The 6,596-nt window shown below is 39.1% G+C and overlaps 1 long non-coding RNA gene across 3 annotated transcripts in view; it reads left to right on the top strand.

The window, feature by feature from the left end:
• The first annotated feature begins 1,165 nt into the window (after nucleotides 1-1,165).
• The window catches only part of LOC127378538 (uncharacterized), a 184,572-nt gene continuing 179,141 nt past the window's right edge, over nucleotides 1,166-6,596 (top strand). For all 3 annotated transcript variants that reach the window (XR_007888069.1, XR_007888071.1, XR_007888070.1), the window contains exons 1-2: nucleotides 1,166-1,311; nucleotides 1,844-1,905. This is a non-coding gene — a long non-coding RNA (uncharacterized LOC127378538). The remainder of the gene's footprint in view (nucleotides 1,312-1,843; nucleotides 1,906-6,596) is intronic.

Below are 6,596 nucleotides of genomic sequence, written 5' to 3' on the forward strand. Positions count from 1 at the left end.
ACCTTAATGCAGAAATATTGTGGTTAGTGAAACCATCCAGAGCTCTTTGGTATATCTGAAATATTTAACATTACATTAACATTACATTTCCATGCATTAAACAGAGAGCCATTCAATATCACTCAATGCATACCTGATGATTAAGAGTCATTTTCTGTGATTAACTATTTAAATTAACTAACCTCAGAGAAAAACCTTAACCTTGTTACCTGATAATGAGACTGATTTACTCTAAATAATATGACAATATACTGTATAAACCCTCAGTCTAATCTATGCATGCAGTAATTCCCCTATTGATGAGAAATAAATCAGTCTTTACCTAACGTAGTACCCTGACTGCCTCGAAACCATGCTACCATCTTGGTGAAGTCGACACACAGGGACAAATGGTGGGCATGCTTTTATCAGCAGAACAATGGAACGTCTTATCAGCCAGGCGGTACGTACATAGAGGTACAGTGGGAGCTTACTGCAGCAGATCACAGCACTCGAAAGGTGTCTCAGGACTCACTCTCTCCTCTAAAAATCTGTATTTTATGGGAAATGATACGGGGAAAAACAGACTCATAAGCAGCATTATGAAGTTGGTCCAAACCCAACTTCAGATGGATGCATAGACAGATGATTGCCAGCCTCACATGAACTCTGCAAAAGCTCTCTGAGTCTCTGAGTTGTTAGGGCCATGGTGGGTGTTTCAGTTTACCAAGAGGCACACAGAGATGCCTAGTCCAATATCCATTATGCTTAAAGCTGGGATATTCAAGCAGTGCCTGTATGTGGTCTCTGTCCTCCCTCACACACACTTTCAGACTTTAAGAAGAGGAGAGCAGAAGCTCAGCCTCCTCCTACCTTAGGACATGCACACTTTTAGACAGAGATTCAACATAAACCCAACTCATTCACATGTGAGAGCTCTCTGAGGGGCAAACACGAAGAGCAAGACATGGTTGGAAATGTTTCCCCACATCTAAAGCACAAAGATAACGGGGAAGTCATTGGCTTTTACTGGTTGTAGGTTTTTTCTTCTTCTAAATCACATAACCCTAATGCTAACTGCTACTGCTAACCCCTGCTCTGAATCAATTAGGCAGGTATTAATTTTTTCCCATAAAAAATAAAAACCCATCCCCCCCCAGTGAGGAGCAAATGGTTTAGTCCGCACCTACACATGTTTGTTGACGGCGTCGCTTATTCCGCATGAACGTGATATTTTTCCCCCCAAAAAACTGCAGTGAAAGTGGGGTTAAAATGTAAAGTAATGGACGGAAAGAGAAAACAACTAGTGACAAAGTTTTACCAGAAGAAAAGGTGAGCTCGTCAGGTTGTTAAGACTGCTGTTAAGTTGAGTTAAATGGCGGCTTAAGGCTGTATAAATGACAGGTAACACAGGCTAGTTTAAAATGATTCTTAACTGACCTTTCTCTTGACTGTGTCCACTGCTGGAAGAAGTATTAAGGGGAAGCTGAAGTAGTTACTCTGAAATGTAATGAAAATATTGATCTGAAAAGTAACCAATAACGATATATTAGCTGTCAGATAAATGTTGTGGAGTAAAAAGTACAATATTTTCCTCTGACATGTAGTGGAGTAGAAGTATACATATGCATATAAATACCTAATGTAAATGTAGTTACATTCCTGCACTGGCACTATAATAATATAGAACATAATTAAACAATAAAAGCACAGGTGTAACTAATTATCTGTGCAGCACACACACACTGAACTGAACTATTTACTGCCACTGGAGAGACTGAAGAGGAGGGAGGAAGAGGAGAATACAGTGTTTTCAGATCAAACTGTGGCCTATAACACTGTGATGTTCTTCCTCCTCATACAGAAACTGCTCCAGAGTGAGGCCTGCAGATTCCCTCCTCCTCCTCATCATCATCGCACCACAAGGTGAGCTCCTATCACACGCAGGGGAAAGAGGCTGCTAAAGGTTATTTCAAATTATGAAATTATGTTTTGAGCCGAGAAAAAAACATTTGTTTATGCAGTGAAACCATACTATATTATTATTATATCCAGTAATATTTCTCTAAAGCTGTAAGGCAAGCTCACAGAAGGGCAATTTTTTTAAATCCATCTTCTTTATTTATGACATGACAACATATTTGGCTTCTTCTACAAGTATATAAAATGCCTCGTTTGGGGTCAACAGATGTATTTTCCTCTGTAAACAGCTGCTCGGCATTAAGTGTAAATTCAAAGGGCTTTTTTTATAAAATGCAGGACCAGTCAGGGAAATGCAATCTAAAATGGAAGCAAGCACGTGTGTCTTTTAATCTGTGGACATTTTCGACTTCCCGCAGCATCATAATTGGTAAACAACCAGAGTCTTGGGAGCTCATTAAATGGAAAATATATTATTTGTATTTGATATGTATTTGATATCTTAGAAATGTTATTATGTTATATGTTTTTTAGTATTTCCCTGTACTGTATGTGCCCATGGTATTTGCTTTTCCAATATACTTGATGGTTGAATATTGCTGAAGTTAAATGTGAAATCTCCAGAAGTATGTCAGCTATTTTAAAGTAAAGAGCAGAAACAAGGTTTCAATAACTCATTTACTAACACAGGTTGTGAGTTACCTCATATTTATTGAATGCATAATGCAGTAAATATATAAATGTTTTATGTTTAACTGATGTTTTTAAGCCAGAAGTGCATCACCAACTCTACAAGCAACTGAAAACAAATAGGATTAAACATTTAAGAGCCCTGTGTTGCAGTAACCATAAAACGAGAGCAAATTAAAGACAACAAACAAACAAACCCATAAGATTGGAAAGGACAAATGGATTTTATTTATTTCTCTTCTAACGTTTGTGGGCATCTCTAAAAATGTTAATAACTTTAGCAGAGATAAAAAATAATAGCCTAACGGGTGTGCTTTCTGTTAGAGACGGAGAGAGACTTCATAGCTCATTACGTGGTCCAATACACACACACACACACACACACACACACACACACACACACACACACCTTGCAACAGTTGTATCAAGTTGGTTGCAACAATATAAAATATAAACTGTCAATGCAACAACCCAAAACTTAATTGAAATATTGCAACAAAGTTTCAATAGCCTGAAATGTGAAAGAATGTAATTCTGCCCTTTTTGGTATATTATTATATAGAAAGCAAGCAGTCAGTACAGACTGCTTACATTGAAAAATGCATTATTTGTGATTAAAATAGTGGTTGTTCTTATGAACGCTCAGCTCTCTCATGCTCCCACATAACTTGAACCCTGATTCTCCTGCATGGAGCTAAGAGCAGTGTGTTTCTCCTGTCGCATCAGATTAAAAAGTGGTTCATTTAATTTAATTTAATTTAATTTAATTTAAGTGGTTAAAATGTGATTATAATGTGGTAAACAGTTAGGCATATGACCTGTTTATAGTCAAATGTGTTTATAAATACACTTAATCTTAACTAATCGTATTGTTCTAATATAGGCAGACTTATCTTGAAGTAGAAAGGACACACACGTCCTTTAAATATACAAACATACACACTCTTGGTCACAAAAAGAGACGGGGACAGACTGTGAGGCTCCGCAGTGTGTTACATGTGTTTCTGTGTCAGCGAACACTTCAGCTCTGTCAAGATATCGCACGTCTCCCGACTGACCCCAGTGACAGCTCTCCAACTCTGATCTCCAGTGTGTGTCTGTGTGTGAACCCAGTGCTCTACAGAGCAGGCGGTAGCGTGCTGACAGCGCGAAGTTAACTCAGCTCACATCCCTAGTCTCTAGTCTCAGAGGATACGCTCCGTACCGAGAGGGATTCGTTTGTGGTGACAGATGTCGTATAAGCTGACGAGGAGGCACCTTAGAGAGAGAGAGAGAGAGAGAGAGTATGACAGACACAGAAAAAGGGTTAAGCCTTCAAGTATTTTATCTCTTTTTCTCAGTGTGTGCCTGGATAAAGACCAATGAGAGACATCTGGCAGTTGGTCACCTTCACCTGTTAACACCAAAATCATCCTGGCTCATGATTATTGTGCCGATAAGTGCCACCATGTTAACTTGTTGTTGTAAAAACCCTGGGAGCGTTTACCAGGCTGGCAGGGTGTAAAGATCCAGTGATTTTTGGAGCTTCACCTACTCTACAGACTAAAAGGTCTGGATATCTTTGTCTCTGCATTATTAATGATATCACCAGGTTTATTTCTGCATTATTCCATCTCGGTTAATTGCCGTGCCCCAGCCGATTTTGGTGGTTGCCTGGTATGTCATTTAGCTTTATGACTTCAGGAGAAGAGTAAGAAAAGATAAGAGATGCTGAAACTCCCCAACTCAAAGTTTAGTGTCCTCCAGTCAGTGTCAGTGTGTTCCTCAATAGTAACTCTTTACTGACCTTGTAAACCCAGCGCTTCTCCAAATAAAACACACTCCCAAAAGATCATTTCAGATTATATCTAGACACAAAAAATTGCATAAAACCTGCCTGTTGCAGTGTTTAGAAAGGGCTTGTTCTGCCTGCCTGTTGATGGAAACCTGTGTTATCAGTGCAGCTACACAAAGAAATCTTAACTTTCAGTGCAAACTACAGTTAAATGTTACCAAAATACTGTTCTTATGCTTCCTTTAGGTTGTGTTTCTGACTTGCAGGCACCAGCTGCTATGATGTTTGTGTGTGTGATATTCATAAGTTTGGTGATAGCTAGCCATCTGGATCTGTATTGTATCAGTTATTGCCTTCCTGTCTACCCTTTAATGAAATCATGACTTCAGCTGTGTCATGTCACACTATGTTGTACGACCAGTCTGGATTAGAGTCTTCTTCCTGTGTTGCCTGTCAGTCCTCTCTCTCTCTCTCTCTCTCTCTCTCCACTGTGTAATATATTTTAGTAATGTTATAAACATAATCATATAAAGGGGAAAGTTATCCTGGCTGAGATTTGATATCATCGAACCACGTTAATATCACCGCGTCCATTACAACACATGTGACTGGTCGGCAGAACGGTTCATAGACATAAATAACAGACGAGCATACACCAACAGCACACACTAACAAACAGTTTGACTTGTTCCTCTTAAAAATAACTAGATATCTTCATTTGTCAGGGACATTGTGCGCCCTGTTGCACTGTATCTGCTCTGCCCTGGCCCTGGCACAGGACTGGTAACATAGTTTTTAATATCATCACAGAACAAAGTATGACTGCTCCTTTGAACAGAAGGAACCAACAGTCCTCCCATCCTGGAACAGACTGCTCAGTCCTCTGTTGTAGCTGTCTTTCTGAAGGTTTTCTGATTCATCTGAATATGAATTGTATGTGTAAATGAAGTAAAGTAAAAACTCCTGCTTGGAGGCCAAAATGATGCTTACAAGGCCGGACATTGATAATGTTAAAGGGTGTTTGTATGTGTGATTATAACATGAAACAAAGTAGAGTAGTCTATAGCATCTAGCTATTTTAAAGTGGAAATCAGACTAAATCCTGTTCATGTGGTCCAAAGTATATTAGATTTTGTTAAAAATAACCAGCTGCCTTATTAGGAAGACATCCAGATATCAGGGTGATATTGCTATGTAACCAAGTAAGGAATCTGATTTCTGCTTTAAAGGAATAGTTTCATATTTTGAGTAATGGACTCAATACCAATCCTATATGTGAAGCCGTTGGGGGTTAGCTTAGCTTAAAATAAAGACTGGAAACAGGGTGAAACAGTTAGCCTGGTTCTGAGTAAAAGGGAACAAAATAACTCTAGATCTGGCTAATTACCACGTTGTATCTGGTTTGTTTGATGTATGCAAAACAACTCACAGCGACAACAAGACTGTAGGAATCTGAGCAATAATGCTCACTGTCTGTGGTTTTCTTCCCACACAGCTTATTGTTCAGCCATCTCTGCTGCTGTATCTGTTCTTGGTACCGACTGAGATAAAACTGTCTCCTCTCCTTATAAAGCCATGATATGGCGTAGAGAGACACACGCACACACGCACCAGCACATCTGTGTGTGTGGTCTGAATGCCTTTCATAGTGAACAAATGTCATTTGTGCCTCATATTTCTGCAAAGCATTTCAATAATTTATCCCCATATTCTCAAAAGCATGTCTTTTTTTGAAGGAGAGATACTTTTGGACGTCCACAATATGAAAAGAAAGTTGAGTAGTAGTAGTTTACGATGCCTACTAATCTAACCTCATCTAACTCACCACCTATCCTATTGGCTCACTTTCATTGGATTGAGTAATTTATCCAAACTTTATCCTGAACTGTTTGTCCCCTAACCGAGCTGATGTGTGTTCTCTAGAACAATGGTTCAGCCTGAGGTTTAACCATTTGTGGGGTACTTGTACACCAAACATTTTGAGAACCACTGCTTTAAAAGGTACCAGTTGGCCTAGTGGTGCACCAGATGATTGTTAGAATAATCATATTTCCAGTGGGCCTGTCTATAATCCTTTCTATCCTTCCAGGAGTTAAGATCCTCTGCCCTAACATACTGAATTTGCAGCCTTTTATGAAAGATTGATAAGGACATAATGCAGTAAACTGCTCAGTAGCGATAGCAGAGATTGCATTAGGCATCAATGAAGCAGATGACAACAGTCACAAATGAA

Source organism: Dicentrarchus labrax, unplaced genomic scaffold, assembly GCF_905237075.1.
Source record: "Dicentrarchus labrax unplaced genomic scaffold, dlabrax2021, whole genome shotgun sequence".
In the NCBI taxonomy this organism is placed as follows: domain Eukaryota; kingdom Metazoa; phylum Chordata; class Actinopteri; family Moronidae; genus Dicentrarchus; species Dicentrarchus labrax.